The following is a 26512-nucleotide window of genomic DNA, read 5'->3' on the forward strand; positions in this document are numbered from 1 at the left end:
TGGCATAGATTCAACAAGGGACTGGAAATATTCCTCAGAGATTTTGCTGCATATTGACAAGATAGCAGCATGCAGTTGCTGCAAATTTGTCATCTGCACGCTAATGATGCAAATCTCCCACTCCCATTCCATAAAGTAACAATGTATTATATATATATATATATATATATATATATATATATATATATATATATATATATATATATATATATATATATATATATATATATATTTTTTTTTTTTTTTTTTTTTTTTTAGTTCAACAGAAAAAAGAAACTTAAACAGGTTTGGAACAAGGAATAGTAAATGATGACAGAATTTTTAGTTTTGGGTGAACTACCCCTTTAATATACATGTCATTAAATGATTCTTGTTTTAAATTTGCTGGACAATGTTTTCTGGTAAATTATGGTTACACTGAACAACATTTTAGTGTCTGTCTTATGTAAATAATGGTATATACACTTTTTTAATTCATAAAAAAAAGCTTGTAAAAAAACTTGACTTGTAAATGCTTGTAAAATCAACAGAAAACGCATTCCCGGGTTTATCAGGGGATTCCACAGGAGAATATCAGGTCATCTTTGAAGTGAACAGAGACCCAAGCACAGGAGAACAAGAACAGAAGAAAATACACCTTCTGGAGCAGACCCAGTCCTGACCTTAACCTAAATGACATATTTTGGCACGAGCAGAAAATTGCTGGACTTGTGGTGCAAAAAAAAAAATCCCTCCTGACCGATGTTCAGATCTGACCCTCAATTACAGGAAACCTTTTTGGAGGAAGTTATTGCTGCCAAAGCAGGGTCAAGCAGAGATGAAACCTATGAGTTCACATACTGTACTTTCTCTATACTATCAGAAGGAATTTATAAAAGTACTATTGTTTATGTGTTATCAATCAAACTGCATCTGTCAAAACAAACCTTTACTATATGGGTCAATAACATGACACAGAGTATGTCACGAAATGAATGCTAAAAGTATTTGAATAAAAAAATGCATTAAATTAGGGCGAAGCAGTGGCGCAGTAGGTAGTGCTGTTGCCTCACAGCAAGAAGATCGCTGGTTCGAGCCTCGGCTGGTTCAGTTGGCATTTCTGTGTGAAGTTTGCATGTTCTCCCCATGTTGGCGTGGGTTTCCTCTGGGTGCTCCGCTATCCTCCACAAGTCCAAAGACATGGGGTATAGGTGAATTGGGTAAGCTAAAATTGTCCATAATGTATGTGTGTGAATGAGAGTGTATGGGTGTTTCCCAATGATGGGTTGCAGCTGGAAGGGCATCCGCTGCATAAAACATATGCTGGATAAGTTGGCGGTTCATTCCTCTGTGGCGACCCCAGATTAATAAAGGAACTAAGCTGAAAAGAAAATGAATTAATGCATTGAATTAAGACGTGACTGCATTTGAATGACTTAAATTGCCAGGGTATGTATATTTAGGTCCTGATATTTAAATGAGCTGTTTATTTAAGATGGGCGAGGCAGTGGCGCAGTAGGTAGTGCTGTCACCTCACAGCAAGAAGGTCGCTGCATCGCTGGTTCGAACCTCGGCTCAGTTGGCGTTTCTGTGTGGAGTTTGCATGTTCTCCCTGCCTTCGCCTGGGTTTCCTCCGGGTGCTCCGGTTTCCCCCCACAGTCCAAAGACATGCGGTACAGGTGAATTGGGTAGGCTAAATTGTCTGTAGTGTATGAGTGTGTGTGTGTGAATGTGTGTGTGGATGTTAAGGATAAGTTGGCGGTTCATTCCGTTGTGGCGACCCCGGATTAATAAAGGGACTAAGCCGACAAGAAAATGAATGAATAAGTTGAAACATCCCTTGGCATCAATGTTCAACTGTATGAGACCATGAATTGATTTTAAAGGCTTGGCATGTGTTTTAAACCAGACTTCATCTTTTATCATGGCCAATTTTATCTTTCATTGAGTCTTTATTCAAGAAATCAATTGGATTACATTCTTCCCCTGGAACTGTAACAAAAAGAAGGAACCATTTTTGAAAGTTGTAATTTGGTAAGATCTCCTTTTGTTCATAATTCCATTAAAAATTCTGAATGTTGTCTTTGTTCCCCAAACCAAGGTCATGCCTGAAATCATTTCAAGTGACTAAAATAATAATATTACTACGCACACCACTGAACAAGTGTGGCATGAAACTGTCCTTCCAAGATATAAAGAACAACAGTCAGCTTCTAGAAGCGAAAACTCCTTTCCTTTTATCCAAAGAGATTGATTTTTAACAGTTGCCTTTTTTGTCTGGTTATCAACTGATGATATATGATTTTATTAAAGCCACCTTTTTAATTAAAAGGTGATATTGGATGACCATTTTCCACAAGTTGATATGATTCTTTGGTCTCTGAAAGAAAAGTTTGTAACTTACTTTATGTAAGGTGTTGGTTTAGGTGAGGATTGAACCCGGGTCTCCTGGACATAAAGCTGGGGCTTTTCCCAGTTGAGCTAACTCCTCACTAGAAAAATAGAATTCAAAAGTACAACAGAAATAACTGAAGCCGAGCTTCTAGTAAACAGGCAAAACAAATTAGACACAAGGGTCAAAAAACACAACAGTAGAATGTGACTTAGCTTTCTCTAGACAATCTGGAGAACACCGGGTGGTACTGGCTCAAGACTGAACACAGTAGCTTGTAACACACACACTTATATAGGGCAAGACACAGGTGTTGCAAATCAAGCTTGAGTGGTGGCACACAGCAGATGGTGAGAAAGTGGTGCCATCCACTGTTCAGGAGGAAGCATGAAACTTGGATCATGTTGTGCAAGGAGACAGGAGCACCTCCTTCAGGTCAGGAGGAGGAATGCAGCTTAATGAGTTCTTACACTTTAGTTGTGTTTGTCAATGGTGGTTTAATAAAAACATAATTTTTTCCCAGTAAAAATCCAATGACAGCAAACTATTTTACTTCATATCTCTTTATTAATAAGCTGCTGCTACCTTGACCCAATCTGAGACCGAAGTATCAGTAGTATCATTCATTTTTAAGGAGCTAAACCTGCGCAGCAACACACAGCACTCAACCAAACCTAGTGCTTCTGCTGACTTTTGTCTGTGGAACTGCAATAGGGTATTTGAAGCTTATGACTATTGATTATTATAAATTATTTATATGATTATTTATGTTATGTATTACGTTACGATGACAAAATGTGAGATCACACTAGGCCACCTCCTGCGCGTATAATCATTGCGTGTTATTTATTGTTACTTAACATTGCAGCCTGCCATTATCAACGTAAAACTTATTCAAACAACCATCTACATATGAAATGGTTGTTATTGACAAATCCTCAGCTGGACAGTGCAAAACCACAGCACCAAACTGACAAACACAGCTCTGCATATGATGATCTGATGAGTAAACTGTGGCAGGGGTTTAATAACAGTAGATAAATGAGAGAAAAACAAATAATTAATAAAAAAAAAACGTACATCTTTCAGACCAATTGTAGGTACTACAGCCTGTAAATTAAATTTTGATGCAAGTTCAATTTCATATTGCCAGATGTCATAAAGCAGTCTGGTAAAAAAATGTTTTACACAAATAAGTAAGTTTTTCCCTACTCCTTCTGGGATATTCCCTTCATATAAGAAAGCAATGCTTTTTTTATTGTAATCTCTTCTAAAATCTGAACAGAGCAGACTGCATATCAGGATTGCTTCATTGTTAGCCGCTTGTTTGCTAACTGTTTACAAAACGAGGTGGATAGAAAGGTGGAGACCATAGATGGTTGTAGGTGGTACAACCCCAAATCAGAAAAAGTTGGGATGGTATGGTATGCAACTTAAGCTCTGGTCGCACCGCACTTTTCGCCCCATAGACTTCCATTCATACGCATTTGAATGCGGCAGACCAAAAAGCAATTTGTTCCGTTGGAAAGAACAAGCTTGGTAAAATCGCATCATGTTATTGCATGAGACCAATCAAAGATCAAAACAAGACCTCTCTGGATAGAAATTTCAAATATGGACCAATTGCTAGCTTTTTTTAATGTCTAATCTCGTTTAATCTCGGGTCTTTTTGCAGCGCCATACCACAGAATTTCACATGCACAAACTGCCTTGTGAAAAAGTTGAGACAGGAGCAGTTTATAGGGCTAGTAATCAAGTAAAATGGTTAAATAATAATTTGAAACAGGTGATGTCAACAGGTTATTGTAATTATGATTTGATACAAAAGCAGCATCCAAGAAAGGTCTAGTTCTTTAGGAGCAAAGATCGGCGAAGATTGCCAGTTAGACAACAAATATGTAAGAAAATGATTGAAATGTTTAAAAACAATCGTCCTCAAAGAACACTAGAAAGACATTTGGATATTTCACTAACAGTGTATAACATAATTAAAAGATTCAATTAATCTGAAGGAATTTCAGTGCATAAAGCATAAGACTACAAGCCTAAGCTGAACAACCGTGATCTCTGATCCCTTAAGCGACACATCATCAAGAATTATCCATCATCTATAAGCAATATCACCACATGGGTTCAGGACTACTTTGGCAAACCCTTGTCAAGTGCCACGATACGTAGTTACATCCGCAAATGCCAGTTAAAACTTTACTGTGCCAAGAGGAAGCCCTATGTTAACAGTGTCCAGAAGCACTGTCGACTTCTTTGGCCTTGGGGGCATCTGGGATGGACTATCTCGCAGAGGAAATAAGTACAGTGGTCAGATTCAGATGAATCAGTATTTCAGGTAATTTTTGGGAGAAATGGATGCCGTGAGCTCTGGACCAAAAAGAAAAGCCATCCAGACTGTTATTAGAAACAAGTACAAAAGCCAGGGCCTGTCATGGTATGGGGTTGTGTCTGTGCCATTGGCAAAAGTAACTTGCACTTCTATAAATTTAGAAATTTAGAAAGAAGATTTGGAGTTGTAGATGAAGAAGCTGGTTTCATATAATGAGTTTCAAACAGGTCAGTTATGGCACATAAATACATTCAGAGACTTTACAAAAGCAAGCTGTGTGCTTTCTTTTCAACTTGACTGAGCTGACAGACACAGCAAAACCCTAAACTAAACAAAAAAAATCTACAGAAGTGAACATTTTATCTGAAATCATAACATTGAAAATTAGTTGTTAGAAATATGAATCAGAAAATGTAACTGAAGCCAGTTAAAATATTCAAAATAGCTATTTAGCTCCAGTTACACTTACAAGAACCCACAAATGATGTAGGCTACATCTACATCATACATATTTGACAATGCTGGTTTTGTTTCAAAGCTCTGCCTTAATGCACATGTACAAAATGGTACAGAAAACAAAACAAAAAATCATCACATTTTTATTTTGTATAATATCTCAGTGTCCAGATAACGCTCAAGTGGCATCCAGGCCATGGGCCAAAAACACTACTGTCAACATGTTTTGCTGCAAGACAGTAATTGCAAATAAATATCCTGCCATCTTTGCAGAACACACCGTAATATGAAGATGGTACAACGCAGCATAAAACATTAACAACACTGTGAAGAGCACACAGCAGGCACATACAGGGCACATTATGTGTCACCTGACCGAGCAATCAGCATCATTTGCACAAACCTCTGTTTTGACAGTCGGTGCACAATACAATGGGATCATAGCATTTTCAAATTCATCCACTTGAAAGAGCGTCCTCAAAAAGCTGGTATATTTCTCCATTACATATTTGATTATGTCATTTGTAAGGCTTGCAATTTTAAGGTTAACTCTGTTTTTATTGATGCATATTAGTCAGAAAGTTAAAGTAGTAAACATAAACAATAGGCTTAGGACAAAATCCGGTTTCAAGATATACCATTGTTTGGAAAAGTCAAGGTTTTAAAACCGCAAAAATTCTCTGTTATATCGTTCCTACTGTGTATGACCATCCACATTAAAAGTTATTTTGGGCTTTTGTTTACCCAGACATTTAAAAAGAACATTAGAGAGTTTCCTTGGCTGTGTTTTGTCACTGAGTATGTTTACATGGACACCAATAATCCAATTTTAATACAATTAAGACAATACTCTGATTAAAAGTCTACCATGTAAACAGTGATTTTTGATGACCTTAATGTCATAATCGAACAAAACAGAAATGGAATTAAGACATGTGGAGCATGCCTATTTTAGTTGCATTACTGAAGACACTGCAATCAAACAATGCCGTCCTTTAGGATTTCCGCCACATTTTGCGACAGGATAGTCTATACACAACGGTTTGATAGTAAGTCAGGGCCACAGACACACACTCATCTTCATCCTCCTGCTTATGTAGATGTTGGACTGAAGCAGTTAATATTAATTTACAATGACGAAGGTTGCTGAATAACTGCAGAGAGATTTCCAACCCGGGCTCATTCTTGAAATGTAGTCCAGCGGACGTTTCTGGAGACCGCGAAATACGTCCAAGGAGGTACGTATGGCTGCATTTCATTTTTTTAAGCGAACGCTACGGGGCGGTGTGACGCCATTCCCTTTCGCACTTGCTGGCTGACCGCCTACCTCCTTGTGGAGGGCTTTCCCGCTGCAGTCAGTTTGTCCGGTCAGCTCATCGTGTGCGTCCGGGTTCGAGTCCGGGGAAGAGCGGTTCCAGAAACCGACAAAAGACAAAAACAGAATCCAGAAAATAAAGCAAACGAGTTCAAAACAGGTTGAGAACGCGGTGAAATCCGAAAACGTGTTTAAAAAAAACAAACAGACGTGGGCTTTTATTTTTCTAGGCGGCTTTTCTGAATTGTTGCTCGGGTTTAGGGAAGTGAGCGGGCGGGTGGGTCAATCGGTAAAACTGGTTGGGTTCAGGGAAGGAGGAGGGTCGGTCAGCTGATTGGACGGTTGCGCAGTCAATCATTTGGTCAGTCAGACAGCGGCCTCTGGTGGGTTGACGCGAGAACAGCATGGGACGTTCGAGATACAAAAAAGCGCACACAGCGGCCTCTTGCGGATTCGCGGAAACAAAAACTGCACAAATACGTACCTCCCGGGACGTATTTTGCGGTCTCCAGAAACGTCCGCTGGACTACATTTTCAGAATAAGCCTGCTGCTGTCTGGGCTTTCACTGCCCTTCCACACCTCCCTTTCTTCATGTGTTCAATACCTGTTCCCTGTGTCGTTTCATTTTACTACACATAACTTCATTTGTAAACTAATTACTTTTGTTTTCTTTGCATTTATGAATTTCTTTGGTTGTTACCAACATCCGGTAAACATTTCAAGTCAACAGCACCTTTAGAAATATGTTTCCTGAAAAAAATGATTACATGTTCAATACTTATGTTCCCCATTGTATATAAATCTGAACAGTCGCTTCAGAAAATGTGGTTGGTCACTAATGCACAACAACAATAATACGATACAATGAAGAGTCACCAGTCAAGAAGTTACAGCAATAAGAAGGCGCAGCACTAGAAATATAAACCTCTTTGCTTCACATTTGCCATTATATAGACATTTCAAACTCTGGAGTTGTGTCCTTTTTAAAGGATTGCCTGATTCTTTCATGTCCCCTGGCAAGAGGACAAACCAAAGATTGTGAACCTCCATCATTTTCCAGTAGTCCGCAAGTCCCTCAAGACCCTGTAATCCTTTGCACCATGACCATCAGATTGACACCGTTATTCATCTGCCGCTCTCTACACATATAACCGGGAACAAACGCCGAACATGTATCTGCTGTTGACTTGAGGATACCAAAGTAGTGCTGACACGATTTGGAGAAGGAAGCTCTTTGTATTTAGCGGGATTAAAGGAGATCTACAGGAACACATCAACAAAGATGGAGCTGGTTGTCTTTGTAGCTTTGCCACTGTCACCACCATCCACTTAGCCTCACGCTGGGCCTGGCATCACAACAATGAACACAAAGAGCTATTGACAGATAGCGAGCACCAGCAGCACGCTACGCTACATTAAAGGAAACAACATGAAATCTGTATTGACCCATTTGCTTAATACATGGTCCTAATGTTTCTGCAAATGAATCATCGCTGCCTTTTACTGAAACTGAAAATAGCAATATTGCATCAAAATTAATGCTCGATATCAACCATATACGCTCGCCGGCCACTTTATTAGGTACACCTTACTAGTACCGGGTTGGACCCCTTTTTGCCTTCAAAACTGCCTTAATTCTTTGTGGTATAGATTTAACAAGGTATTAGAAATATTCCTCAGAGATTTTGGTCCATATCGACTTGATACAACTGTGGTCATAATGGGATGGACATGGTCAGCAACAATACTCGGGTAGGCTGTGGTGTTGAAATGATGCTTAATTGGTACTAATGGGCCCAAAGTGTGCCAAGAAAATACCCCCACACCATTACACCATCACCACCAGCCTGAACCGTTGATACAAGGCTAGATGGATCAATGCTTTCATTTTGTTGACGCCAAATTCTGACCCTACCATCCGAATGTCGGATCAGAAATCAAGACTCATCAAACCAGGCAACATTTTTCCAATCTTCTATTGTCCAGTTGTGGTGAGCCTGTGTGAATTGTAGCCTCAGTTTCCTGTTCTTGGCGGACAGGAGTGCCACCTGCTGTGGTCTTCTGCTGCTGTAGCCCATCCGCCTTAAGGTTTGACGTGTTGTGTGTTCAGAGATGTTATTCTGCATGGTTATTTGAGTTACTGTTGCCTTTCTATCTGCTGGAACCAGTCTGGCCATTCTCCTCTGACATCAGCAAGGTATTTGCACCCACAAAACTGCCAATCTCTAACTATTTTCTCTGTTTTAAACCATTCTCTGTAAACCCAAGAGATGGTTGTGCTTGAAAATCCCAGTAGATCAGTAGTTTCTAAAATACTCAGACCAGTCTGTCTGGCACCAACAACCATGCCGCATTCAAAGTCAATTAAATCACCTTTCTTCCCCATTCTGATGCTCGGTTTGAGCTTCAGCAGCTCGTCCTGACTATGTCTACATGCCTAAATGCATTGAGTTGCCGCCATGTGATTGGCTGATTAGAAATTTGCATTAACAAGCAGTTTGACGGTGTATCTAATAAAGTGGCCGGCGAGTGTATGTTATTTAATATAAGCAGGATTAAGTAATCTTGATATTCTAAAATTGGATATTTAATTGTGTGTATGTCTGCTTGTTTTTTGTTCTACCATCATTTAAGAAGTTAATCTTTAGTAAATCTCAAAATGAATATCAGTTTTTCATTTATTTGGTACAATATAATCTTGTGATGTCCAGCATTTCAGCTCTCGAAATAAAAATCCCCTCTATATTGTAATATTCTGATGATTTTTTTAAAATCTGGCTATAACATGAAAATCCATTATACATTTATAAAAAATAAATTAATATTGTTTTTCCTCATGAAATCTTACACCACAATCTGGAGCTTTAAATTGAATTATGTTTGAATATTTAACACAAATCTATTAAATACTAATGAATTTGTGCTAAAAGTTAAGACATGGCTCTCACATCAAAAGAGAAATAACTAAATTAATTAACAATACATGTAAACACAACATAATTGACATTTCAGACTTTGCTTGAGGGAACTAATTTGCATACCACAAAAAACGCTTTATCAGGTGGGAAAATACAATTAATTTCAGATCGTTCAAAATATTCATTATTGTAGGAATAGGAGTATTTGCTTGGTGGTAATTCACTGATAGTTTACAGTTAATAGCTCAAAGTCTGGAAAAAAGACATTAATAAGTTAAACTTTTAACCTTGCATTATAAACAATATTTCCACATATTTCCTCAAGCATTGGTTAGTGTACTTTCAGGGCTGGCCTGCACCATTAAAGGATGTAATGTATACTTATTTAGCATGTATGGCCATACACCCAAAGCACTTCACAATCATGGAGGGGTGGGGGGTATCTCCACACCACCACCAGTGTGCAGCATCTGATGATGCAACGGCAGCCACTGCATTACGTTATTTGCTCTGACCCCCACAATAAACATTACACTAAAGTTTTGGGGGTCTTCCTCAAAATAACCTCTAATGGCAATGATAATATTAATCCGTAGGGTTTAAAATGATGATAAAGACCTTCAACTCTGCTTCCAGAAGTACATTTTAGAGGCAAGGCACTGATGTTTAAAAGAGGAAGCCTGGCTCACAGTATCTGATCTAATTCAACTTATTCAATCGGGTTCAGGTCAGGACTCTGTGCAGGCCAGTCATGCTTCTCCACACCAAACTTGCTCATCCATGTCTTCATGAACTTTGCTTTGTGCACTTTCTAAAGTTGAATGAATACATTACGCCCTAAGCTATTAAATCTTTCAGATGGGGAGCTAGCGGCTGAGATGCACAAGGAAAGAAACCAAAAAGCCACTTTGGCGACACCCTTACATCCTTTTTTATTTACAATCTCCTCACTGCTGCTATTGTCACGTTTAGCGTGATCAAAACGGAAACAAAACGGGAACAAAAGGGTTGCGGATTCAAGTGCAGATTTTAATATAATATAGTGCAAAACAGTGAACAAAAATCCAAAAATATCAAAGTGCAAAGTAACAAATAAACAACGATACAAGAAACTAGATAGATAAACATGAACTAGACTATAGCAAGATACGAGGCAAGATCATGAACAACAACTAGGAATAACAGACTTACTGGGAACAAGAAAGGCAAGGAAGACAAATGACGCGATGATAAACAACGGTGGAATGATGGAATATATAGTCCAGATAATCAACGGTAACACAGAACAGATGTGATGACAGATCAGTGTATGTGTTCCGGTGTATGTGCGTGGTATGTATAAAAAATTGTAGTCTTTCTGGGACGCTGTAGTGCCTTCTGAATCCTGATGCACTACAGCGCCCTCAGGTGGTCACTGACAGATGTGACAGCTATATGGCACTCATTTTCACGTGTGTTGTTATTCTGACCTGAAATGACAAGCGTGTGCGCAAGGATTCCTTAACTATTTAGAATGGGCCTTGCGCTCATGCTCCCCTGGCATCACTTGTAACTAGGGAACCATCAACCTGTCACACCTGTTGCAGTGCCCTAGTCTGGACACTTGAGGGCACTAGTTTGTTTATGTCACGAAATGGGGAAAGATCACAATGCAGAAATCCAAGTGCAGCAATTTATTAACAAAAAGACAAAGGTATCCAAAAAGACAGATTTCCAAATCTTGCACAGAACTAGAAGCAAGATACAAAAAACTAGATGATCAGACGAAGTAACTGGCAAAAATCCAAAAACGGGTAAATACAAGGACAGGGTAGGAGTGCTAACAAGTGCTAACAAAAACGAACACAAACAGGAATCCAAGAATAATTGAAATACAAAAAAAACCTAGACAACCAGACAAACATACCAGATGTGAGGAACTAACAAAATCCTAAGGCAACTAAAACAGAGGACAAGAGGGTTTATAAAGACAGGACTAAATTAACAAACACAAAACAGCTGTAACATAACACAATCAGTAATACAAAGGATTATGGGAAATGAAGTGAAACTACAAAACAAACTAGTGCCCTCAAGTGTCCAGACTAGGGCACTGCAACAGGTGTGACATCAACCATTTTCCCAGAGGATGACAAATCATTGTTGCAGCTCCGATGCAAGTTTATGAAGAAAAGTAAAAACTGCTGCAGTGTTTGGGTACGCTGTGTTTGTCTGAGGTAATTAGTCTGCCGTTATTACAGAAATGTGTATATTTCATACAAAGTGTAAACCAGATTGGTTAGTTCTACTTGAATTGCAGTACACTCGCAGCAATTGAAAACGTTCAGATGTTAATTGCTCAATATGTTAGCCACCTAGCAACAACTAGGTGCTGCAGGAAAATGCGCATGGTACACATGCTGTCACACCCTCAGCTCATTCCTGCTACTTCAATCACCGCTCTCCCTCACCATCCACCACTCACCACACCTGTGAACAATCACCCGCTTACTGATTACCGGCACCTGCAATCACCACACACTATATATACTCACCTCCTTCATTTACTCATCGGCTGGAATCGACGTTTGATGGTTCACCTCATTGACTCTCCCTCTTCCTCTCATATTGTTACATCGATGTCCTTCTTCTCCTGTGGATGCAAACACAACTGCTTAAGGGAAGTGACTAAGCTTTACCGGTGATTGACTGAAGATCTGATACTTGTCATATGAACTGTGTGTGAGATCGCTCTCCCTCGGCTCCACCACTTAAGCAGCCTTTCCACTGCACACGACATTTGGACACGACTGTTGGAATACGCCCCCTTGTGGCAGTCGCACAGTATTTTCAGTGTTGTCGTGCACCATGGGAACCTGATTCTCAGTGTCCAAATAAAGGAGTGCAAAAGCAAGAGCCTTTATTCTCTGTGCGTTTACATGGTTGAATGAAGGAATGAATACTAAAAAACTCATAGACCGCTACAAATATTGGAGAACATTTAAAAAAAAAAAATTTTAACTACTTTCTTACTTACATTTATGAACAGAAAAGTTGTTGTTTTTTAATTAAAAACTTTTTATAATAAAAAATTAACCAAATAAACTCCTATTTCCCATCTCGCACGCACGGACCTGCTTGTACAACACTGGACTACATCACATCCGGTCGCATACGGTTTAGTCGCAGGAGTTCAAATATTTCAACGGATCCATAGCTCAATTCGGATCCGAATTTTCCGCATACGGAGATGATCGGAACTCCACGCAGCACCCGGACTGCTCTCCATTGGAAATGAATGACTTCTGATCTGTCCCTTGTCGTTTGTTGTGTGCAGTGGAAGGGAGGCTTTACCTGCTTCATCTCGCAGCATCTGTTGCATTGCACTAATAAATACCCTTAAAGATATAACCATCTTTGTCTTCCTTCTATGACTGTGACATGGGCGCTGCTTGCACAACATGTGCGCATCACTGCCTTATGCGTGTCATGCAAGTCGCATGCCTTTATTGGAAAGGACAAACTTACACCATAATAGCTTATTGGTACTGCTTCCAAGGTGCGCTTTTAGCAGGCACATTTTACAAAAACTATAGCGCTTCATATCGATACTACATACCAAATTTTTCTTTTTATGATATTGACAATGGTGTTCGATCAATAAATATCGATACCAATTTTAACTATTTGCCTTAGTAATGTTGGTAAATTTAAAATAAAGTGGTTAAATAAATCCTAACATTTTTAAATGGATTGTAAAAAAAAAAAAAAAGTTACGTTTAGAGTCATTCTATCTGAATCATTCTAGGATTCGTTAAGTGAGTGATAACTCAATTCAATTCACCTTTATTTGTATAGGGCTTTTACAATGTAGATTGTGTCAAAGCAGCTTCACATAGAATATTATAGTAAATTGAAACTGTGTCAGTTCAGGTTTTAGAGTTTAAGTTCAGTTTAAATAATGACACTAAAAAAGACACCATACACTAGGGGTGTAACGGTTTATCATTGTACGATTTATTGCGATGCAAAAATGTCACAATATGCATCGTGGCGTTATGACGATTTGATTACGATATGACGTCTGTTTTCTCTTATTATTTGAGCTGTTTGCACGTGAGCTACGTTCCACCTGCTGTCGCACGTGAGTTCAGATTGCAGCAGCAGTAATGTTAGCAGACCAAGATGAGTGGAGTTGAAATAGAGGATGGGCCATCCTCTCAAAATCAGACGTCTGGCAACATTTCGGTTGTACAGTCATTGCTTTAGACTCGTCCGCTTTTTGACACGCATACTGGGTCAAACTTAGCCGATGTTTTAAAGTCTTCACAGTGATTCACATACTTTGCACAGCGACATGGATACCTCCTAATGCTGTTAAAAGAGTCACATACTGTATTTATAAGGTACAATTCACCCTAAAATATCATTCTGTCCTCATATAATGATATATTGGCGGCCGCAAAATCACACATGACGTGAGCTGACAGTGAGCTGTTACTACAGAGGGCGGACTATGATAGACGCGCGCGTGTCTGCTTCAGTGAACAGAACCTGCAGGTTGTGACTAACAGGTAATAAAGTAGTAAACAACATTCAGTTTGTGGAACAGAGTGATCGTTCAGGAGCCGCGTGGGAAGTATGAACAGCAGTGGAAATGAAACCGAAAGCGTGCACATTATTTAAATAATCATATCGCATCTTAGAGTTATGATTACGACGAGCATGAACTCTTTTGAGTACAGAGGTACACAAAAATGCACGTCAACATGATACACTTGATAGCGCCGACATGAGCAACACCGAAGAAATAGTAAACCTGCCTAAACTGCTGAAAAGAGCTACGACTGTCCTGTGTAATGAAAAGACGGCCACCCTGTCACTCATCATGCCCAACATGAAGACAGCCATCCATAAAAACCTCTCAGACAGACACACATCAGTTCAGGATTATTTTATAGAACTGCTGATTACCTGGAAATGTAGATTGCACACACAAAAAACGCAAGTGACCAAGCAAAGCCTTAAGCTCTTACTGTTAAATTCAAATGAAATAAATAATTTCAATAATATTTTATAAGAAGTTTTTAAATTGTTTTATTTTCCAGAGACAGTCCTGTTTAATTTATTTTCTTAAAGAAGGTTCAGTTTAATAATTTGAAACAAAAGAAATACATAAAAAATAGTTTACTTGGTAATTAAATTTTTAAAAAAATTAAATTTGCATTTAAGTTTAATTTTAAATTTTTATTCCAAATATCGTGATACATATAGAACCGTGAACATTATATCGTGATACACATTGTATCGTGAGCTAAGTGTATCGTTACAACCCTACCATACATTTAAACATTGTACCACATCAGCAGATTTTGGAATTTGTCGCCTTTTTAACAAGGCAGGAACAGAATGAAATGCCAAGATGAAAACATCAAACTGACATAAATAAATATTTGCAGCACAACCTCATTAGAAATAAAAAAACAGTTCAGTGCAGATGACGAAAACGCATTTGCATTTAGGCCATCTTTAAATCTGGTCAAAATCCAAATGTTTTTTCATGAGTTGCGTGACTCATGTTAATGCTTTCAAATGTCTAACCCAAATCCCTGACCCTAATTAAGTGCAATATTAATAGTGATTCTTGACATACCGAACGCCACTAATGAATAAAAAAACAGTTCCAGATGACTGGATACTTCATAGAGAATAGGCAAGACTCATTTACAATGTGAAATTGCGCATTTACCTTGTCTCAAAACCCCCCAGTTACACTCCATCTCACCCCCGAAATGCAAAAACAAGCCCCAAGTCACGTGCCGTCATGTGAATGGAAGGCAAGTTTAAAGAAGAGGGGAGTTGATATTCCAGCATGAGTTTTCACAGCAGTCCCCTGCTGCTCTAAAAGGCTGATCTTTGACCTCTGGACTGAGAATAAATCCTGTGGCCCGGGCCACGCTGTCAAAACAGCCATTCCTGACCCCCAAGCCACCCTGACGAGAACACGGTGGCAGAATTCAGCTTTCAGGGGTGTGTATGTCCTGTCATCGATATATAAAATACACTCTTCCTTTTGCTTTCCTCAAAGCACTCGCATCTCCCACAGAGCAGGGAAAGACTGACTGAGCAGGCCCGTTTCACCTTTAAAGGTCAGGATATAGAAGACCCCCTATCAGCTGAAATCAAGGGTACGTAAGCCTGAAAGACATGACTTTGGGGAAACGCTGAGAAGAGAAGAAAGGAACCAAACGCTGTTTTGCTGTACTTCTGTGAACAGTCAATGTCAGAAACAGCAAGTTTAGGGAGTTACAATGACGCACAAGACAGTCCAGGATAAAGGAAAGAAAATCTTGTTTACAACAAAGTTCTTAGAAGATATGACTCACTTATGTATGTTGGTTTTGAAGGATTTTGAAAAATACACTTTATAAAGCTATTAGTTGAGTTTACTTTAAATATAGTGGGGGAAAGAAGTATTGAAGATGCCACAATATTTCTCAGAAAACATATTTCTAATATGTTTGACTTGAAATTTTCTCCAGATATTGGTAACAACCAAAGAATTTATGCAAAGAAAACTAATTTGATTTGTTTAATTAAGTTTTTAAATAACTATTTCCCAAATTATGTTAAACAGAGCAAGGAATTTTAACAGTATTTCCTCTAATATTTGTTTTCTTCTGGAGAAAGTCTTATTTGTTTTATTTTAGCTAGACTAAAAGCAGATTTAATTATTTTGAAACCCATTTTAGGGTCAATATTATCAGCCCCCTTAAGCAATATATTTTTTGATTGTCTGCAGAAGAAACTACTGTTATACAATGACTTGTCTCATTACTCTATTTAAGCCTTTGAATTGCATTTTAATCTGAATGCTTGTATTTTGAAAAACATCTAGTAAAATGTTATGTACTGTCATCATAGCAAAGATAAAAGAAATCAGTAATTACACATGATATATCAAAACTATTATGTTCAGAAATAAGTTAAAAAAAACTTCTTTCCATTAAACAGATATTGGAGGAAAAGGGTTGCTAATATTCTGGAGGGCTAATAATTCTGACTTCAACTGTATATATATATATATATATATATATATATATATATATATATATATATATATATATATATATATATATATATATATATATATATATATATACATGCATACAGTTATTTTCCACCCTGCAAAGGAAAGAGAAATAAATACAATAGAATAAAAATATAAAACAAACTGTGATTTAAGCATCTTCACCCTAAGAAAAACACTTAAGCTACAAAAATCCTTCAGTCAGGAGCAGTAAGGGATGTTCTCGTCGTTTGATTAATGATAAAACAGGCGGCAGCATTTCGCACTGTCACTTTAATGGTTTCTCTTTAATATGTCCTTTGATTCTCAACTCGTTTGTTTATTACGCAAATGAGGGTTAATATGAATAATCACTAATTACCGCGTTTTGATATCTATTTGACCATTAAAGCGCTCATGTTAAGAATACTTTAGATGTCTGCGCTCCTCGGCTCGTCTCAGTGTGCGAATGAGACCGAATGCTGACCGCGGGCTTATGCGTGTGCACGTGTTGCACACTCACATAAGCACGCGGTCTTTCGCGCTTTTGGTATATGATGCAATAATCGTTTATCTTGATTAATGGTTTTTCATAATCGTTAGAAGCCATAATCGAAATAGAAATCGGATTTTCGATTAATTGCACAGCCCTAATCCAAATCCACTTTCAAATGCTTTCAGAGAAAGAAAATCAAGCTGTGGAATGGCCCAGGCAATCACCTGACTTGAATCCAGTATAAAATACAAATTAAAGTTCAGATTTGACAGACGAGACCCACAGAACCATCAAGTTTTGAAGTCTGTGAAAAACCCACAACTGAATAATGCATGTGGCTCAAAGTAAAACATATTTTAAGCAATTTTTTGTTATATTTTAAATTTTTTAAACTGTATTCACCAGTATATGTTGGACTATGAGGATGAAGTCATCACGATGAAGGTAAAATAGCTCACAATCAATAGTCAATGATATTTATATGTTGCTTTCGATTCCAAAAAATATCAATTACTTAGCTTTTTTTGACACGTCTACAGTACATGTTTTAACAGCAACTACTGGGAAGGTGGGGATAAAGATAGTAAGTTCTCATTTGATTAATCAATTTAGATAAACAACTAGTGTATAATAAATAATAATAATAAATAATATTAAACAACGTCTATTATACATATATTACATATACCATTATTGTGATAACGATACTTTCTACCCAACATCATTACATAGCATGGAAGAGCCAGAACAAAATATAAAACTACTAAACAAAACTGCGCATACACAAGGAATGGTTTGAGGGTAAGTAAATTATGAGGTAATTTTCATTTCTGGGTGAAATATTCTGTTAAATAGAGCTAAAAATCCACATGACGAAGAAGAGAAATGTCCCAACTCGAAGCCACATCATGTATCGCCAACCCGCCACAAACATCCAGTGGCTTAAAGCCACACACAGGATCTGTGCCTATTCAATTATACATGAAGCAAACAGAATCAAATCAATTAGGTATTGCTGTGGCATGAATGAAAGGTGCATAATTGATGGCAGCGCTCTTGCATTATACATATCTGTCTGTAAATCTCCGCGTAGCGTTTCCGTGAGAGAGTCAAAGAGCACCGAGGCCGCATTTCACCACTTTATTCACTTAATCTACTCATTTACATTGGCATGAGCTGTACTTGCTGACTGAGCTTCAGCTGTAAAGGATCTCTAAAGGTTTCGGATTTGCCATTAAAGCCTACATGAAATCAAAACTAACCATGCTGATTTTGCTAGCTCACATTGCTAGTTTTATGTTGAACAATTCATCTGCGCATGTCACTAAGAAACAAAAAAAGTTTGCCCTTGTAATCTCTTTAATTGAAATCTGAAAATGCACTTCCTGTTTGTTTTCAGTTAAATTCTCAGATATTGGCTGTTTCTCAATATGCGTTCTTCAGCGATCTTGCATTCTTGTGTAATGTCATCATCAGCTGCCAAAGATCAGTTCCAATACTCAAGACCGCAATGACGGAGGACGTGTGAAACTTCCCGGATGTGTTCTTGTTATCGAGGACACACCGATGCAGACTTGGCAACGATCTCGCTCTAGAAGTCCCAAAAGTCATTGCGACTGGAGGTGGGAAGCGCAGCATTTAATATAGATTTATTATTAAAGTTCAGAGATATCATTTATTTACCTCAGGAGTTTCCCTAAATAAAATGGACATCTTAATAAAGGAATAAACACATTAAGGGTGATTATTTGCTGAAATTTTCATTAAAATCAATTTTATTTGTATTGTGCAACGTATATTTATAATGTTTTTTATGCATAGTATATATTTTTAAAAGAATAAACAAACAAAAAAAAAACAATAAATCGTTGAATGAATGCTGTAATGTTTAAATAATATTCCATTAAAAACACGTGAAGGTCATGTGACCATCAAGAAAAATACAGCATCTCATTTCTCACAGGACGCGTTCTCTGTTCTCGCGGGCTCCCGAGTTGGTTCTTCCGAGGACATCTGGCAAGACGGGTCTCCACAAGAACACAAGTCCGTTCTCTGAGTTCTTGGTATTGAGAAACAGCCATTGTCTGTCTGAGGTATTGGGCGTGGCTAACATACTTAACTACGCCCCTCCAACTGTCAGTTTTGACAGCACTATGACAAGAAACAGAAATGGAGATAAGGAGGTGTCTGTTAGGTTGTACTAACTCTCCAAACACCCTTTTCTCGATCTTATAACTGAAATGGCTATTTTACTACATCCAATCAGCTTGCAATAGAAAAAATCAAGCCACGCCTACTTAGGGCTGGGCCAATAAACAATATCATATCAAATCGCGATAAAATTTATGTCAATAACAATAAGCTTAGAACATTTTTACTCGATATTGATCTAATAGCCAATCACACAGCAGACCTATGCAAAAACAGGAATGTTGAATTAGAGATATGGCATGTCATCAAGTATTGTTTAGCGAGCTTGATTCACTTTCCCGCTAACAATATTTGCTCTTTTACCACTTTTGATTAAGCAAAACATTTATTTTAAAATATTTATGTAATTGTTACATATTTTTGTAACGTGTATTTTTAGAAAATGCTTTTAAGTATATTTTTGCTTGTGTGCTGTATATATGCAGTCAGTTACAGTTCTACAGAATATTATATTTTATATTGTATATTGTAAGTATATTACAGAAAATGGGAATCTCCCAAAAATCTGAGTAATGTGTAAACTGTTTTTGTTAATAAAATGTAATTTAATGCAGCGTCTAATCTTTGTGGCTTCAATCATTGTTGGGATACTCTTTTAAAGCTGGAAGTATTAACAACTTATATCAATATAAATATCGTCATCGTTTGATGCAGAAAATTATTATTTGAATTTTTGCCATCACCCAGCCCAACGCCCACTGTCATCTTATGACATTCCGTTTCTCTAGGAACTGCATCACAATACAGGGCTTGAAATTTCAACCATTTTGGTCGCATATGCACCCTAATTTTTATCTATGCGACCTCAAAATATATTTGGGAGCATAAAATTGTTGCTGTGCGACTGGTTTTCACTGCAAAATGTTCACCGCATGCACGGATTTAGGAGAAATTCATGCAGAATGCATCTTTGCAACAAAAATGTGAAACGCATAGTGCTTAAAACAGTTTACATGTCAACTTTCTACAGTAAACAAATCCAGCAATGCTTGCCCCGCCTTCAAGCTCTTTTGATTGGCACACTGATCTAGAACTGAACACATTTGGATTGGTTAATATCAGCTGTCAATCATTCAGTCAATGCCTTTTGTTTTTAGGTTACGGGGAGCTACAGCCGCGCTGAAGATGAGTGAATAAAAATTACACTGACAGATTTTGTTTTAGAAACCACCTAAAGTTACAAATAATAGCACATCTAAATAGTAATACACTTTTTGAAGTCTCACTGTAAAGTTTGTGTGATGAAGTTTTCAGGTAACAGTGTTCGCCACTGAATCTACTCATTTTAAGTGCGAGATGTTTTATTTAACCCTTCATTTAATCGTCCGGATCACTCCAAATGCAGTAAAATTTAATACAAAACTTGGAGTAACAGTGCACATAATTCTTGGTGGGTGCAACTAAATTTTGGCTGGTGCAACTTTACTTTTAAAGTTAGTAGGCACCAGTGCTACTAAGCAAAAAGCTTAATTTTGAGCCCTTCAATAAGAAAAAAAAATGGTCGCATCTGGTTCATGCAGACTTTAAGCAAGGAGAAGGCCACAGCGATGCAAAAGCTAGATATTTCCATCCATATCAAGATCATATAGTGGCAAGAAAACAATACTAAAAAGATGATAAGACTTCTGGAGGAACCTCTCTTGACTTAGCATGCGAGTGTTAAATGAGATTTTGGGGTCCATTTCTCTCTTTATATTCTCAGGGCATCCAGACAGATGGCAGACATTAAAAGGAGGAGCCATGTGACATCTCTCAACCGCACCGCTGAGATAGAGGTAATTAAAATATATTTAATCAAGTTACTCTAATGAAAAATGCAGCTGGACACCCGGTTCCACCTTCTGCTCCTACTCCCACGCCTTTATACACTCAAACTTTTGGCCCTTATTTACTAAAAGAAATGCACTTACGGTGAGACTCTTTTTTTTCCCCTCTTAAGTACAAAGTAGAGCTGGGAGCTCTTAAAGGGCACCTATGATGCAAAATCAACTTTTGTAAGCTGTTTGGACCAAACTGTGTTTAGGTATAGTCTATCCACTGTCATATCCACTGTCTATGTGAAGCTGCTTTGACACAATCTACATTGTAAAAGCCCTATACAAATAAAGGTGAATAGCATATTTCAGTGATATAAAAACTTTTTAAAATTTCCTGACATCAAAATAGGATCGAAATCCCAGTGAATATAAGGCCCACTTAAAACTTATAGGAGTGCAGTTTTCTCTGCCCACCGAACTGATTGACAGGCACGTTTAATCATAGTAATGCATATAAACATGTCCACAGAACAGGATTTGCAAGGAAACTTGATTAAAAGATCAGTTCCAACTCTCTGTGATCAGCTGCACCCCAGGAATGAGTTTTACAAGTTTCAAATGTTATTAAAACAGTGCGTGTTTGTAATAAAGACATTAAAATCATTATGATAATCATAACTGCTGCTGCAAGTGTTTTATGTGTGCACAACATGAAGATCGCGTGCACGACATAGTATCGAGTGTGCACAATGTAGACATATTATGTGCACACAACATCCACATTGTGCATACAACATAGTATAGCATATGCATGACAGACTCTTATTGTGCACACAACATATATGCCGCTTGCACAGGCTAGTAAACAAGAGTCCATTACTATTATATTGTACCTTTCAAATTTAAAAAATCAATTGATACAAAAATTACGCACCATTTTTCAAAATTAAGGCTACAACTAGCTTTTACTACGTTCAGACAAACCCTTTTTATATAATAGATGAAGTGATACTGTATGCACATACTATTTAAAACAATATTAGCTAATCTCTATCACAACATTTTACCCATCATGTTTAAAGTAAAGCATAAAAGTTGTGGAAGCAAACTGCTATTTACCCTATTTAAGAATTACTTTCAGCTCTGCTGAGTAGGAAAAAACTCAAGGACACTGCATTTTCTCATCAGATATATGTGAATCAAACAGGTGATCTCAAAAACGTTTTTATAAAAGGTAAAATGTTAGAATATACATACATATATATATTTATATATATATATATATATATATATATATATATATATATATATATATATATATATATATATATATTCTAAATGTTGTGTGCACATAATATGTCTACGTTGTGCACACTTGATACTGTCGTGCATGCGATCTTCACACATAAAACACATGCAGCAGCAGTTATGATTATCATAATGATTTTAATGGTTTTATTACAAACACACACTGTTTTAATGACATTTGAAACATTTAAAACCCATTCCTAAGGTGCAGCTGATCACAGAGAGTTGGAACTGACGTTTTAATCAAGTTTCTTTGCAAATCTTGTTCTGTGGACATATATATATTATTATATTATATAACATTATATAATACATTATTATATATATATATATATATATATATATATATATATATATATATATATATATATATATATATATATATATATATATATATATATATGAGCAATTCCAGCATTATGGGTGTGACATTTGAAGTAAAAACGCAAACCTAAATTTGCATTGAGAGTATATGTTAACATTATATTTAAACTTTTGTTTATATTTTCCAGAACAACTGACCACATAGTTAAAGGACCAAAAAATATAAATCTGTAAACATGTTTTGTACTTTAAATGAGGAAAATAAAGTTTCTATTTTGTAGACATTCTGTGAATTAAACTGCACAATCCAATAGAAACAATGATAATCAAACGGATAAAAGTTCTCTTTATAAAACAAAAATGATTGGTTTTATTTTATTTATTATTTTCACATTTATGAGGAAAAAAAAGTGTCATTATGGATGTGACATCTCTCCGTTATGGATGTGACTTTGGTAAATCAAATATAATAGTTTGAAAACATTGACAGATACTTTTTTTGAGTATTTCTAAAGTACTGTAAAATACTTGATTACACAAAAAACTTCCGTATTTTCGGGTTCCGTATTTTGGTAAAATATATACATTTTATTTTTTATGGGAAGGTTGACAGTAGCATGGAATTGCTTATATATATATATATATATATATATATATATATATATATATATATATATATATATATATATATAAATATATATATATATATATATATATATATATATATATATATATATAATTTTTTTTCAAAACAAAATATATATTTTAATATTAACACCTGCCAATGGACCATTTCATCACCAAATGTATTCCCTTAAATAATGAGAATATAATAATTATGTGTTTTTCTATACTTTTATTGGTTACTTCATTTAGGTTCAATGTTTAACAAATGTTTAATAAGAAAATTAGCTTTTTAATAGTACATTTAAATAGGCTACAACAGTAAATACTAATAATCAACTAACATTTGTTGCATTCGAGAGTTTTTTTCCCCTTTCTAGCTTTAACATGCCTGAATTTATGCGATTATTTTCATTAAACTCACTGAAACATTTCTTGCTGAGCAAGACTCATCAGCATCACATGCATCTAACTGATTTGCATGACGCTGTCACAAAATAAAGAGTAATATGTTTACATATGCCTGGCGCGGCTGACATAACGCGTGAAACAAGCTATCTATCACCACAATACATTTACATAAACAGCACATACGCATTATTAAACAGGAATTTAAAGAAACCCGAACACCCCCCCGAAATGACATCTCACGTCCTCCACACAAAACACATGTACTCACCTTCCGCGTCGATGGTTGTGCAGGGGATTGTGGGAAGCGTAGTTTTTTTGGTTGCCGCGGAAACAAAGCACAATGCACCACAGAACTACATTTCCCATCAATTGTTAATCAATTACATTGACGATGTGCAATGTAAAGTCTTTAGATTTTTAATCATTAACTTCAGTTTTTACTTTCTTTTTATATGTTAGATGCTGCTCTGCATTATTAAAATTGCATATTGATACATTCCATGAAGTTAGAGTGGATACATTAATGAAAAATAGCCTAGCATGTGCTAGCCAGGTTATAAAATATGCTTTGTATGTTTTGTAACTCATTTTTTTTTTGTCTGGTGCAATGACATGATTTTATATTTAACTTTTTTTTTTCAAATTCACCGTTAAAGAAAAGTCTTGACTGCTGCTGTCAACAATATTAGACATAAATAGGCTACTTCCAGTAACCCAGAAGTCATTAGGTGTCCGAATGCAGTGAACCGATTGATTATTGTACAGGAATTGATTAGCTTAGTTAATTAGAACGGACAGCTGATTTGGCTTTAAAACTGAGGGAGACCTCCCCAAGGAATATGACACGACTATTAATTAAACACTTAGTTAAACTTAGCCACTGAAGACATTTTGTACTAATCTAAAAAGAGTCAAAGATAGTGGGCTGGCAGCTGCAAAGTTTATGAGGCCTTTTATGGCTACGAGTTATAAATTTTCAGGAAGGCGAAGGAAGAAGTTATTGTTATACTGCAAATGACATTAAGAGAGAGACTACGGTGAATAATGGCACGAATGGCATATTTAGGGTTTGTCTGTTGTTCGCTTTGCATCGGGGGGGATATTGATTTACTGTAATGCAGATGTCGGATAAATGGGGCAACATCTGGATATGACAGAACGACTTATCATAAAAGTGCACTCTCATTGGCAGCTGTTATTTCCCCTCCCACCGGCAGCCATTAGCTTGCTGCTGTATCCCCCTTACGTTAATACATTAATTCGAGTGGCTCCGAGAGCAGCTCAAATATATGTCATGAGTTTATGTGGATTCCTGGAAGCCAAGCTATAATAATCATAACAGATGCTGAAGTGGCATTCTTGCTTAATACGGAAATAAATCCATCTAATGATTTTCTGACTTGGCAAAGAAACTCCCTAATTTAATAGTAAGTAATCATTATAAACTGTGTTTAAGAAAACAAAGGATTTGTGTGAAGTGTATCAACCTAATTACATGAGAAAATATTGTTTCAAGATGGCGATTTTGTAGGGAATTGTGCAAGTTGTTTGTAATTTACTCTTTTTTTTGTTTTTGTTTTGCTGTGGGATTCCTCTGGGTGCTCCGCTTTCCCCCACCGTCCAAAGACATGCACTTTAGGTGAGTTAAATAAACTAAATTGGCCACAGTGTATGCGTGTGTGTTTGTTATATAGTGTGTGGGTGTTTCCGAATACTGGGTTGTGGCTGGAAGGTCATTATTTTGCTGTGGCGACCTCTGAAAGAGAGACTAATCCGAAGGAAAATGAAAGAGTGAATTAAACAACACAACTCTTGAGGATTTTTGGGGACAACTTAATTGTTTTATGTTTAATCCACTTAAATCTGTTAAAACAATTAAGATAACTTAATTCCTTTATGTTGTCCCAACTCTAATCGATTGTGTGAAACCAAGCATTTTACATAGTGTAGGAATGAAGAAGTACTAGAGAGCCAATATAATAATTTATTATAAAAGGAGTGTATAGTTGTATTTACTTCATTTTGTTCACAGTCATATTTGTTCATCTTTGCTAATTTTTCATACAACCAATCAGATTTGAGGGACACGTTTACAGTTTATGGCAAGTTTAAGCTTGCAGTCAGGGTTCCTAGTGCTCCTTATTCAAGTTTTATTTCTTTCCTTCTGATTTTATGAATAATTTATGCAGTTGAAATTAAATTATTAGCCTTCATGTGAAATTTGAATAATAATTTTGTTCAACAGGAGATTTTTTTACCAAATTTTCTACTCTAACAACAATTTTTCTGTAGAGTCTACAGTAATTAGTCTGCCAGTACCTTCCTGTGAATCAATCATGTAAATCATTTATTTACATTTATAGCAGCATTTATATATGTATTTACAGTATTGTATATGTTTTTAATGTAAATACAGTAATTTTCACAGCACAGCTTTAAAATACAGTAGCATACTGCATAACTCCTACAGGAAAATTCAATTAATATCACAGTTAAATACTGTGTCATTTACAAAAATCATTAACAGTGTGTAAAATACCCGACAAAAGTCTTGCCGCCTATTTAAGTTTTAGGAACAACAAATAATAACTTGACTTCTAGTTGGTCGTTTGGTATCAGAAGTGGCTTAAATGAAAGGCAAATGGTTCTAGATTACGCTTATTTAACCAAAATAAAATATGATCATGCGTTGATTTTTACTTATTTCATTAGGACAGTAAGGTCTAGACAAAAGGTCTAGACAAAAGTCTTGTCATTTTACAGTGTACAGTATAGAATAAAGTCATGGTGCAGTGGAAAAAGATTTCATAATGTGTCTGACTCCTATGAGCTTGGAGGACTGCATCCATACATCTCTGCAATGACTCAATGTATTAATAAAGTCATCTGGAATGGCAAAGAAAATGTTCTTGCAGGACTCCCAGTGTTCATCAA

The 26512-nt window shown here is 36.6% G+C and overlaps 1 long non-coding RNA gene across 1 annotated transcript; it reads right to left on the minus strand.

Annotated features, from left to right (window-relative positions):
• Positions 1–323: 323 nt before the first annotated feature.
• Positions 324–24964, minus strand: LOC141376519 (uncharacterized). Its single transcript, XR_012386958.1, has 4 exons — positions 23847–24964; positions 11934–12031; positions 2384–2471; positions 324–1360 (listed from the first exon to the last, which is right to left on the minus strand). It is a non-coding gene; the product is annotated as an uncharacterized lncRNA (long non-coding RNA).
• Positions 24965–26512: the final 1548 nt, after the last annotated feature.

The sequence above is a fragment of the Danio rerio genome, chromosome 11 (genome assembly GCF_049306965.1).
Source record: "Danio rerio strain Tuebingen ecotype United States chromosome 11, GRCz12tu, whole genome shotgun sequence".
NCBI classification, from domain to species: Eukaryota; Metazoa; Chordata; class Actinopteri; order Cypriniformes; family Danionidae; genus Danio; species Danio rerio.